The sequence below is a fragment of the Vulpes lagopus genome, chromosome 5, assembly GCF_018345385.1.
Source record: "Vulpes lagopus strain Blue_001 chromosome 5, ASM1834538v1, whole genome shotgun sequence".
Lineage (NCBI taxonomy): Eukaryota > Metazoa > Chordata > Mammalia > Carnivora > Canidae > Vulpes > Vulpes lagopus.
This window is the reverse complement of record NC_054828.1, coordinates 32927733-32941060: the sequence shown is the minus strand read 5'-3', so window position 1 is coordinate 32941060 and position 13328 is coordinate 32927733. Positions and strand designations below refer to the sequence as shown.

General features: G+C 48.2%; 1 non-coding gene across 1 annotated transcript; it reads left to right on the top strand.

Annotated features, from left to right (window-relative positions):
- The first annotated feature begins 4300 nt into the window (after positions 1-4300).
- On the top strand, positions 4301-4405 carry LOC121492247. The gene has a single exon (XR_005988157.1). It is a non-coding gene; the product is annotated as a U6 spliceosomal RNA (small nuclear RNA).
- Positions 4406-13328: the final 8923 nt, after the last annotated feature.

Here is a 13328-nt window from a genome sequence, read left to right as displayed (position 1 = left end):
CACTCACTATTTTGATTTGTTTATGTGGCATCTGTTCTTCTGCTTCTGCTCTAGCACTTCAGTTTTCCTGTGGGAGCCACCCCTTCACCTGCTCTTAACCCTTGAGCTTTGGACAGGGCTCACCCCCACCCCAGTCAGGACTCGTCAATCCAATAGGAACCCAGCAGGACTTTGGGAGGAAAAGGCCAGAGGGAGCCTTAGAAGAGGGAGTCAGGGCTGGGGAGGAAAACCTTACTGTCCTTGGGGTGTTGAACTGGAGGATGAGATTCTGGGGCCATGAGCAGCCATTTGCCTCCACTAAGGGAGCACTCCCTCAAGAATGGAGCCAACCAGAGGAAGGCTGGTCTGAGAGGGAAGTTCTTGATGGTGCTGTTTGCACACCTGGATCAAGCAAGCCACCCTTGCACTTTTTTAGTTACTTTAGCCAACAATTCCCTTTTATGCTGAAGCCAGTTTAAATTAGGTTTCTATTATTGGCAGACAAGATGATTTAACTAACGCAAGAGGCTCAAACAGTCTGTTGAGCGAATGAATGAGCAAATGCACGAATGGGTATAACTAAAAGTCCCTGCCCTCCTACGGCAGGAATGCTCCTTGCGAAGCCAAATCTCCAGTGTGATTTGGGCGGATTTCTTCGAGGAGTGATCCATCAAAACACTGAGTCTATTCATGATCTACAGGTGCCTCCCTGTCTAAGGCAGACAAAGCCTTAGAAGGAGAAGCAGCCAGGCCTGTCTCCATCCTCAAGGAGGCAGACACGCACGCTTTCTGTAACATATTTATTTGTTTGCACACTTTCCTCCCACCTGCTCCAGGAGCAGGCAATGTTTGTCCTCTTCAGTGCTATACTGAACATCCTTTCACGTGTTCCTTGGCCTTTTGTAGATCTTCATTGGAGAAATGTCTGTTTTTCTCTCTTGCTCATTTTTATATTGGGTTATCTTTTTATCGAATTATAAGTGTTGTTTATATATTCTGGATACAGGTCATTTATCAGATGATTTGCAAATATTTTATTTCATGCAGTGGGGTGTCTTTTCATTTTCTTGATGGTACCATTTGCAGCACAAATTTTTAAAATTTTAGCATATTAAAAGAAACTGCTTTATTGAAGTATAATTTGTGTACCATGAATTTCACCCTAATGCTGCGATTCAATGATTTTTTAGTAAATTTACAGAGTTGTGCATCACCATAACCATCATTGTAATATAGTGTTAGAACATTTCCATCATCCCTCAAAGAACTTTTGTGGCCACTTGCAGGCCACCCCTGTTTCACTGTCAGCCCCAGCCAGTCACTCTGGATGTGCCTGCTTGGGACACATCCTGTAAATGGAATCATATGATATGTAGTCTTTAATTTCTTAGCCTAATATTTATGAGGTTTATATGTGATATAGCATGTGTCAGGAGCTTGTTTCTTTTTAATTGCTGACTAGTATTCCATTGTGTATCTATTTACTAGTTGACAGTCATTTGAGTTATTTCTAGTTTGGTGCTATAATGAATAGAGCCACTATAATTTGATGTAATTGTCTTTGTAGCTTGGGCTGCTATAACGAAACACCATAGTCCGGGTGGCTTAAACAACAATTATTTCTCACCATTCTGGAGGTTGGAAATCCAAGATCCAAGTGCTGGCATATTCAGTTCCTCTTCCTGGCTGGTAGATGGTTGCCTTTTCTCTCTCTCCTCACATGGCAGAAAGAGTGATTTGGTTTCTCTTTTCTTATGAAGACACTAATCCCATCATGGGGGCCCCACCCTCATGACCTCATCTAAACCTAATTGCCTCCCAAAGGTGCCACCTCCAAATACTATTATGTTGGGGGGTAGGGGAAATAGGGCTTCATTCAACATGTGGATTTGGGGGGACACAAGCATTCAGTCCATAATAGTAATTACTGATATGATTGGATTTACATCTGTCTTTTTGATACGTCTCATGTCTGTTTTGTTCCTGTTTTTCCTTTATTGGCTTCTTTTGTGTTAAATAGCTACCACGTTAATTTCTTTGTTGGTTTTAAACTGTGTTATTTTCTTAGTGGTTCTTCTAGGGATGATATATGCATCTTAGCTTATCACAAAGTAAGAGGATATTTGACATTTTAGGTGACAATTTGTTAGCTAAAATTAGTCAGAAATTTGGTATTTAATAAATAAGTAATTTAAATATTTCACAATTCCATTCAATTTATATTACTGCAAATTAGTAGTTATTAAATTAACTTCATAACCATTTCATAAGTAATTATTTCTTTAGTACTTAGGCATTTGGTATGTGATCTCTGTCTGTACCCCTGCCCTGGGGTCTCCACATGTTGGGGACAGATGTGCCTTTCTCATATTGGCATGGGTGTATTTTTTTCACATAGCTATATTCAGAATATGAATTATATATTATGAATACTCCAAATATTTAGCCTGCTTTTTATCTTATTTATTTTTACCAGCTATTTATTTATTTACTTATTTATTTTTAGTTAAAAATGAGAACAGTTTAATATATTTTTTTAGAACAGTTTAATATTAAGAACGATAAAGCGAGGAAGTAGTTTTTGACAGATAAAAAATTTTAACAAAGTTTCAGATAAATTTCAATTTCCCTGCTATTCATATAAAGCTTAGAATAAGCTATCACTACAGCCATATGTTGCTGTCTAAGATATTTTACCAGCTTTTTAAACTTAACATTTTGTTGTAGGCATTTTTATTCACCATAAGTCTCGGTGAACTTCTTTTATAAAAGCTGCAGTTGGATTTCATTGAATGGGTGGGGCAAACTTCAGTTAACCATTTCTCTGCTTTAGGACATTTAGGCCATTTTCAGTTTTTAGCTTCTTTCTTTTCTTTTTTTTTAAGATTTTATTTATTTATTCATGAGAGACACACAGAGAGGCAGAGACACAGGCAGAGGGAGAAGCAGGCTCTCCATGGGGAGCCCAATGCAAGACTAGATCCCAGGACCCTGGGATCACACCCTGAGCCAAAGGAAGACGCTCAACCACTGAGCCACCAGGTGCCCCTTTAGTTTGTTTCTTAATGTTTCAGTGAGCGTCTTTGCCCACCTCACACTTTCCCCATTTCAGAATCTTTGGCAAAAATCCCCAGGGGTAAGATTACTCTGTCGAAGAGGACAACTATTTTTGTAGTTCTCCGGTCCCTATGATATTTATGATTTTCCTCCAGAATGGTGGGGTGTAATTGTGATCACACTCATACGCACACTGGGTGCCAACCGGTGTATTTGACATTTGCGTTCCTTTGGTGGTTAGTTAGTTAGTTAGTTAGTTAGGTTGGACGTTTTTCTGTACATTGGTTTACTGGTCACAATTTGCTTTCTGTAAATGGTTTCTTCGTACCCCCTGCCTTGTTATCTATAAGGCTCTTTGGTTTTAAACTTTCAGTTTATATGAGCCCTTTATGTAATACGTCCTCCTCATAACTGTTTAGGAAGGAGCCAGAGTACAAATACATAAAAACAGATAGTAACCTTTTATCTTCACTGTTTGCTGCTGATATTTCTCTCCACTTGTCCCTTTTCAGTCATTTTTTTTTAAAATGCAGAACATTTACATTTTTCTGTAGTCAAACCGGCTAATCTCTCCTCTGTGATTTTTATCAGTGATTTCCAAGTTTAATAAAAGACATTCTCCCTCTGGAGATTTGATGAATGTTTAAGTCTCTCTTCTAGTTTTCCTAGGTTATTAAAAAATATGGAACTCTTTAATCCCTATAAAATTTTTCTTTAAAGACTCCCTCTGGTCCGAGGCAGGGGATAATTTCAAAGAATAAGTTTCTCAAATTTAGCAGTTTCCTTTCCTGCTTTCTTTGCCTGTGTTGGCACTTGGGGCTGAGCCTGACCACGTCCTGCAGGCCGTCTGTCTGTCTATCTGTCTGGACGGAAGGGATAACAGAATCGGAACTTGCCTCTTGAGCTACACCCCCATCCAACAGGCAGCACAGGGTCATGGAAGAACAGGACCCAGAACTGGATCTGGCCCCTGTGTGTGGACTCTTAGCCTCCCATTCTCCCTCTGCAAAATGGGGCCAAGAGCACTTGACAGGGCTGTTGTGAAGATGGTAGGAGACAAAATATGGAAAGTTCTAGAACACCACTTGGCCTCTCATGGATCTCTCAGGGCCCTGCCTTTGCACTGACTTGACTGCTGGGTCCCACCCCATGACCAAAGGTGTCCCTGAGCCTCCCTCACCACAAAGCGTAGGCAGACCTACCAGAGCAGTTAAGAGTATTTACTTTTTTAGGTGAGAAAATTGAGGGTTAGAAAGTCTAAATGGTGCGCTTGCTTCGGCCACACACAAACTAAAATTGGAAAGATGCAGAGTTAGGATGGCCCCTGTGCAAGGATGACACGAAAATTCATGAAGCATTCCTTTTTTTTTTTATTTTTAAGAAGACCATGTAAATGTCAGAGCAGCCGACGCCCTTGCCTGCTCTGACACACTGCATCCTCCGCTCTTCTTGGCCTCGCCGCACCTCAGCTCCTCAGCACCCTCAGCACCCTCAGCACCCTCAATGTGAAATGGAGCTAATTGTCCTCATTGGTTTTCACTGCTGAGGGGTTATTTGATGATCAAATGAAAGGCTCTGAAAAAGGCCACGGAAAAATCCAGAGGCAAGGTAGCGTCCCCATGGGCGGCTCAGTCCACTCCTCCCTCAGCCTGGACACAGACGAGGCCTTGTGTTAGGTCTGCAAGGCTCCCTGCCTCCCCGCCCCTGCTCCCCAGGAGAACCACGCAGAGACTCTGTGAAGGCCCCTTGTGCCCGCTGCTCGCTGGGCAAGAGGCCCAGGGCTTGGCGGAGGCCCCAGGAAGCAGAGCCTGGAGGTGAGCCGCACTCAGACCCCGCTGTGTTCAGCCTGGAGCTGCTTCTGAAGTCTCGGAGAGCCAGGGTGAGGAGGAACCTGGGGTCACGCAGGCCTCCCCCATTTCACAGATGTGGAAGCTCAGGCTCAGATGGGCAGCCGGTTAGTGGTGATGTCAGAACTTGGGCTGGGGGATCCTGGCTCCCACACTTTCCACTTGGCCTCCACTGCTGCAGTGGCTTCCTTCAGAAGGGCTCCTCTGGCCCTTCTGGAAAATTCTTTGCAATTCGATGACATTTGAGCATAACTGCACGATGTTGGAGGATCAGAGCGCTTTGACAAGCATAGCAAAGCACTAAGAACAAGATGCCTCCACAGTTGGGAGGGAGTTTCCTGGGAATAGAATTTTCCAGAAAGGGAAAGAAGCGTTTTGAGCAGAAGTTTGAATTTATTGAAACAGCTGGAAGAATGTGGGGGCAGTGGCTGGAGGCAGGCAAAGGTAGTGTGGAAATGTGACACCACCACCCCACCCTGGCATTTTGGCATTTAAAAATAAAGTTGCTTTCTCTTTTAGCACTATTTTTGTTTTGTTTTGTTTTGTTTTTTGTTTTTTAAACAGAAGCCAGACTGCTCCCGTTGAAGTTTGAGAGGCTAGCAGTGGTCCTGAAACCCTGATACACATTGGAATCCCCTGGGTGCTTTCAAGATCCCAATGCCCAGATCAAACCCCAAAGCAAGCATATGGGGGTCTCTCAGGGGAGGACCAGGGCCTCAGTAGTTCTTAAAGCTGCTCAGGTGATTTGAATGAGCCGCCAAGGTTGCTCAGACGACCATCAGCCCCTGCATCACTTTGCCTTCTGGTTTGTGAATCTAAATACATAAACACATGGGGCAAAGGTGTAATTCTGTTCACCCTGCACACTTGTCCAGGCTCCTTCTCAGGAAGACCACCGGGAGAAATTTCACTCGTCTTCCCCCTCCTACCACCCATCCCCAGTCCAATCTTACGGTTGGGGCCTTGCCCCGAGCCCTCCTCCTCTTAGAGGTGGTCCCAAATCAGGATGATTTTTCTTCTACTGAGTCATACTGTGCCTCTGATTTGGGCTCATGGCCAACACGCGAATCTTCCCTGTGGCTTCACCTGACATGGCTTGTTATTTCTGTTTTCAGCTATGTGCATATTCTCTGCCCAAGGAGATGGTCAACCCTCTGAGGACAAGACCCCCATACATTCCCTTCCCAGAAGCCCTGGGTTGTCCAGGAGCCTTCAGTTTAAGACTTGTTGTCCAGGAGCTGAACGAAGTCACTGGATCCACATGGATTATATTCAGCACATTTAATTCTGACAATGACTCTGGGAAATTGGGACTGTGCTATTATTACTTTTTATCTCCACTTTATGATGGAAATGCAGCTTAACTCAAACGCTTGTGTAAGGTCACACAGATCAAGGAAGTGGCAATACACCAGGCCCATCGGGCTTCCTTCCCCACTACTAACAGTAAACACGTCCTCAGAGCAGGCAGGATTTTGTTTGGGGCCAAGCCCGGGGAGGCCTGATTGTTCTGGAGACCTCTCTCCGACTGGGCAGTCAGGGAGGCCATCTGTGAAGGGCTGTTTGGTCTCCAGTTCCTCAGGCCTGAGGAGGCAATGTAACAGGGTGGAAGTTTCCACTGAGATCTTAAGATGATAGGTATGGGTTCCCAGGGTCACTGGAAGCAAAGGGCACATTTTATAAGGAAACATTTTAAAACTTGTTTTACAAATCTTACAGCCCTGGGGAAAGGGTCTTGCTATTGAGTGCCAGGTTTGTCCTCTGTGAGGAGGAGGAGTGGAGGTGCCTGCCTCTTGCATCAGGCCTGAGAGGGGGTTCGTCAGAGCTTTTCAGGGAAAGGAGTATGGGATCCCTACACTATGGGGAGGTGGGCTGGAGCTTGACTCTCACTTGAGAGACCCAGAGAGCTAGAGATGGTTGGCCAGCTGCTCAGAGGACGAACCAAAGGACAGGCTGCTGTGCTGAGATCAGCCTGAAGTTCCCGAGTCTTCTGGGAGAAGGGATGCATGGATATATCCCACAGAACAGAACCAGAGAGGGTCTCTTGTGGGTTGAATTGTGTCCCAGGACCCAGGAGTGACGGCTGATGTCCCTGAATCAGGGAAAGAGCCACAGGGAAATGCAGCCCCAGGTGGGCCTAAGGAGAAAGAAATGGGGGCTCACCCTGCCTCTGGGCCTCTGTCCCCTCGCCTAGCTGTAGACCCCCCAGCATTCGGGGTGGTTCTGCACGCTCGCTGGGCAAGGCCTTCTCGACCCTATGAGCCCTCCCGCTGACTCTGTGCACAGCAATCTCTTCTCTCGTGCTGCATCATAACTAGTCGCTGACCGTCTCTCTTCCAGGACAGTGGGCGTGTTTTGTCTGCACAGCTCGGTTCAGCGGGGTGCAGTTTTCTGGGTTCACATAACACAGGGCTCAGCAAATTTTTTCTTTTTTTTTTCTTTTAACACAGAGAGAAAGGCAGAGAGACACAGGCAGAGGGAGAAGCAGGCTTCCTGCGGGGATCCCGATGCAAGACCTGGTCCCAGGACCCCAGGATCACGACTTGAGCTGAAGGCAGACGCTCAATCACTGAGCCACCCAGGTGCCCAGCAAACTTTTTCTTAAAAAGTTATAATGCTTTCAGCTTTGCAGAGCAGTGCAGTCTGTGTAACAACAATCCGACTCTGCTGTCGTCGTGTGAAAGCAGCCACAGGCCAGACATAAATGAACAGGTGTCCTCGTGTCCAGTGACACTTCATGTACAGAAACAGGCCGCTGGCCGGAGGGCTGTGGTTTGCCGGCCCCAGACCTGCTGTTTCTCATGGACGAAATCACACGTGAGCAAAAGTGAAACTTGCACTACAGTCATATGGGGACACATTTGTATTTCCAGAACGAGTGTTAAGGCAGAAGAGACCGAATGATGGGGCTGTTATGACGGGTGAGTGGATTGGGGCCCGTAAAGCCCTTACTGAGTCATTGACGGGTCCATGGTCAACAGATGGTAGCGATCGTTCTTAGCTATAGGAGAGGGCTGTTGTTGGGACCACACTGGATTCGGGACGTCACGTACTTAGAACAGGGCTTGAAACAGTTTTGATCAAATCTAAGACATACTTTGAAAAAATCATGGAGAAATTCACATAATATAAAATTTACTGTTTTAATCATTTTCAAGGGTACAGTCCAGTGGCGTCTAATGCATCCACAGTGTGTGCAACCATCAACATTATCTAGTGCTGGAACATTTTCATCACTCTGGAAGGAAGCCCCACGCACACCTGAGCCATCATTCCTCATTCTGCTCTCCTCCAGGCTCTGGAAGACATACCTTTTTTTTTTTTTTTTCCTTCACATCTTCACATCTCTGAGACCCAGCTGTGCTTACAGTCAAGGGTCTTATGATCAGGGCTTCTCAGGTGACAGTCCCACGTTGGTGTCACTGAGTGCAGGAGCATAAACTTGGCCGTGGCTCTTCAGTAGAGTTTTTGTGCTTTCTTGGGTATGACGAAAGATACAAAACACAGCGGCAGGGCATAAATTTGATATTAATGAAGCAAATATTCATCACCAGAAGACTAACCATAGTCTATGTTCCCTCCAAAGCAACAACCAAGTGCTTTGTGGGAGAAGAAAGGAAGCTACCAATGGTTAAAGCTGGGCTGTATTTTATTACTGAGATATGTGTAGAAGATGGGGCCTGTCACATAGGAAGCAAGGCAACTGGAGCCCAGAGAGATTGCGAAATCCCTTGGAATAGATAATAAAAAATTTCAAAGTAATGAGAGGTTGGTGTGACTGGTTCATGCGTCACATGGGATTGTTATTAAGACATCATGTCTCAGTTTCATGGCAGTATTATTTTTCTTGATGGTACATAAAAAACAGCGTATCCTGCAATTGATGGCATCTTAAAATGATGATACAATATTATTACCATCACGTTGTACTGTTATTTCCATTTACTTGTTTCCCCCACTAGACCATCAGTGTTTGGAAGACAGGGAGTTTTCTTACTCGCTGCTGAATCCTCAGTGCCTGGCCCGGTGTGTAGTAGCAACCAACAAATGATGTGGAGTGAATGAAACTCATTTGGGAACTGATGCTCAAGTTAATTAATTAGGATTAGCACCCAGCTTTAAGGTCGCTGTGAAAACTAAGTGGAAAACCACCTTTAAAAAATTCCCACTCGTCTCGTGCTTGGCACAAAGTAAGTGCTCAATAAGCACACTCTTGATGGTTGTGTTGGTAACAGGCAGGACTGGGTTTGGTGAAAGCAGTATGACACTCAGAACAGCAACGGCTTAACCTAGATGGAAACTGATCACTGTCTCAGACACACGAAGTGTGAGTGTGGCAGTTAAGTGCTCAGGGATGGTGGCCCAGCTGACCAGACCATCAGGTTCTCAAGGTAATTTACTCATGATGCCGTGGCATCCTTAGACGTGGTATCCGCCTTTAAGGGCTAAAATGGTTGCTCGAGCTCCAGACATTGTGTTCACATTCCAGTTGGCAGGAAATAGGAAAGGAGGTCAGAAAAATGAATATGAGTATGTCCCCAAAGTCATAAATGCTGCTCTGCTTATACTCCCATTGGCTAGAACTTGACTACCCCTGAGCCCATGGAGCCTGGGAAGCACGGGCTTTTGTCTAGGCAGCTACGTACCCTACTAAAATTCGGGGGTTCGATTACTGAGGAAGAAGGGCAGAACGGATGTTGAGGGACAACTAGCAGGCTCTGCGACAACTGTTAAACAACGTGGTGCTGCTGACACGTGCAAGCTGGCACATGGGCTTGTTCTCTCCTGGCGCCGGACGGCTTTCAGGGGGGCTGCCAAAGACAAGGAGGATTTAAATGAGCAGAAAGGATGGGTAAGGGCATTTCTAGCAGGAGGATGGCCGCACAAGGCTCGTAGGCAGGAAGGTACAAGGTGTGCCTGTGGGTTGTGGGCTATCCGTGGCCACCCAGGGGCTGGGTGTCGGAGGCCAGCTAGCTGGCTCACAGCCCCAGGAGCAGGGGGCTGGTGCTGCGCTGACTATAATAACCCCTAGAGTCTTGGTTTCCTCCTCTGTAAAACCGACACAGACTATCCCATTGTGAGGATTCAATGAAATGCAGTAGGAGGAAGGAAGCCCTCTGTAAGCTGCAAGCTCCTATACACTTCAGTTGTTCAAAACCAGCAGCCACTGTCATGATAACGTGGGTTCAACTTTGGAACAGAGGAAGAATTTGCAATGTATCCCACCCCCCTCCCACCAGGCAGCTCCCCATTTGCAGACCCCTGTGCAGGTGCGAGATGGGAGTGGAGGGTGGAGGGCATGCAGGCAGACAGGTAGACAGGAGCCTGTAGTGGGGCAGAGGGGCTCCTGGAATGCAAGATAGTGACCGGGAGAGTGCAGTGAGGGACCCGTTGCCCTGCTGCCCCCCTCCATCAAGCACAGTGGGTCAGTGGCCTGTCCTGGCCAGGGATCAAATCTGGGCCCCCCAGGCCCACACAGGCTCCTGGGTTGGGGGCCAGCTCTTGGGTGCCTCCTCCTTTGCATCCCTGCGGGAGCCCCTGTGGCAGAAGCCAGAGCTACCAAAGCTGAAGGTGAGGGTGGAGAGTGCAGGGGGGGCAGCCTCTGTCCAGCGTGGGCCTGGAGGTCTGACGGGGCGGCTGCCTGTCCACAGAGGGGCCAAGTGGGATGGAACAGGGCCTTAGCCACAGCAGGACACCTGAGCCTGGGCAGCTTGAACAACAGACATTTATTTCATGTAGCTCTGGAGGTTGAGAAGTCTACAGGATCTAGATGCTAGCTCATTTGTTCTTGCTGTGAGCCTCTTCCTGGCTTGTAGATGGCACCTTCTTGCTGTGCACTCACATGGCAAGGAGAGAGGGCTTTGGTCTCTCCTCTTCTCTAAAGATTTTATTCATTTATTTATTCATGAGAGACACACACACAGAGAGAGAGGCAGAGACGCAGGCAGAGGGAGAAGCAGGCTCCATGCAGGAAGCCCGATGTAGGACCTGATCCTGGGTCTCCAGGATCAGGCCCTGGGCCAAAGGTGGCGCTAAACCGCTGAGCCACTTGGGCTGCCCTCTCCTCCTCTTCTCATAAGAACACTAATCCTCATATGGGGGACCACCCTCCTAACCTCACCTGAACCTAATGACCTCCCAAAGGCCCCACCTCCAAATACTATGGCACTGGGGCTTAGGGCTTCAGTATAAGAAGGACTACAGACATACATGAAGGAACACTAACACTGAATCTCTAATAGATCCACAAGGAGCCCTGGGCCCCTTGGGGTCCTGCTCTGCCCTGTGCTCTGCTCTGTGCTTGGCTGCACCTCCTGGGTATGCATCATGGCTGGGCTGGCACGTTTCTGCTCTGGCCTGATGGAGGAGTCAGGTGGGAGCTCAGGAGCCGCTGCCTCTGCTGATGCGTAGGGAGGGCCGCCAGCACAGATGTCCCGGCGGGAGGGAGGCCGCAGCAGGGAGGTGGGCAGGCCTGCAGCCACATTCCTAGGCCACCAGGGTTTCATTATACTGATGAAAACCAAACGGTGCCTTTTCTTTCTTTCTTTCTTTTTTTTTTCCCTTCATGAGATTCCTACAAAGTGGGTTACGAAGCCAGTGGTGATAAGTACAGAGGGTGGGACTGGAGGAGAAGGAGAATCAGAGAAATGGCCAGGGAGAAGCACCCACCAGGTCAGAGACACAGAGGGGATGGTGGGAGGGGGACACTGTGAAGATACAGAGATGGGGACAGGCAAAGAAAGATACAGGAGGAGAAGGAGCCAGAGCGAGAGATGGGTGGACACAGTGGCCAAGATCCCGTGAGATGCATGGGAGATGGGGTGTGTTGGAAGATGCAGAGTATCAGGGGGACATCTGGGGACGGGGAAAAAGCCCCGAGGGAGAGGACGACATGGAGGCCAAAAGAGGGCCCTTCCCCACCCTAGCCCAACCCTGGAGAGAGAAAAAGGGGAACCAAGGGACCCTGCTCCGCCCTGTGCGACTTACTAGGCACCCGGGTCTCCCCTCCGTCTGGCCTGGCTGCCCTCCCTCTAGTCCATCCCTTCACCTCCAGATTGGGACTCGGGGTCTTGGGGGCCTAGTGACAGGGCCAGAGGGGCCCAGTGTGGCCAGGCCAGCCTGCAGGCTGGCAGTGGGGATGTGACCTCCAGGGGCCCTCTTAGTCGCAGGGCCCCCTGGACAGCAGCAGGCGGTGGTGGTGCGGGAGGGAGAGGAGACCAAACCCAGGGCAAAAGTGAGACGCGAAGTGAAAAGGAACATCACACATTCAGATCATTAGCTACGAGTTGCCTTCCCTTCCGGAGAGTGTGGCCTTCCAGAACCAGATGGTGGTGAATCATGCTCATCCCCAAAGCGCGGCCAGACCTTTCCCTGAGAGCAAATCCCAGCAAGCTAGGGTCCCTCTGACCCTGGCAGGAGGTGAGGAGGCAGCTTTCCTAGAAAAGAAGTTCCACTGGCCTCTCCCAGCACCCATGGGAGGGCTCCACGACCCAAGACCGGGCTAGGTCAGAGTGGCCAGTGGGGCGAGGGACAGCCTGTGCGTGCGTGTGTGTGTGTGTGTGTGTGTGTGTGTGTGTTGGGTGTCAGGAGCTGGCTGTCGGGGGTCTCAGAGACCAGGGCGGGGACACTGACCTCGGGAGAGCGTGTGGAGGGAAGGAAGCACCTGTGCAGTCTCAGGCCCGGGGAGCAGAGGACAGGTAGGACTTGCCTCTCCCTCTGCCCACGGCTCCCCACACATCCTCAGAAATGTCAGAGTCCGACAAGGGCCCTTGGCAGGGGCTCCGCCCCGTCATGAGGAGCAGTGTAGGAGCAGCCGGCTGTACCTCCTCAGAAAGGATCCCCTAAAAAGGGTGAAGACAGTGTCATTCTTCCAAACCAGAGGGCGACAAGAAAGGCTCAGACTGAGAGAGGCATTCAAGACAGGCTGGTCCCCCGCTCAGTGCACAGAAAGGGGCAGGAATTCAACCAAGGCCACACAGCCAGGCCATCGTGTTTGTGTTTATTTATTGGTTGTTGAAGTGTAGCTGACGTGCAATGTTATATTAGTCTCAGGTATACGACGTAGTGATTCACCAGCCTGACTTAGTACTCAGTGCTCGCCACTGCAGGTATGGTCACCACACACTATTACATTATTGTTGATTATATTCCCTAGGTTGTACTTTTCATCCCATGACTTATTTTATTTTATAACTGAAAGTTAGTACTCGCTTTTTTTTTTTTTTTAAGTAGACTGCACGCCCAATGTGGGGCTTGAACCCATGACCCTGAGATCAAGAGTCACATGCTCTATCAACTGAGCTGGCCAGGTGCCCTGAAAGTTTGTATTTCTTAACCTCCTTCACCTCCTTCACCTATCCCCCCACCCTCATCCTTTCTGGCAACCACCAGTTTGTTCTCTGTATTTATGAGTCTGTTTCTGTTTTGTTTGTTTGTTCATTTGTT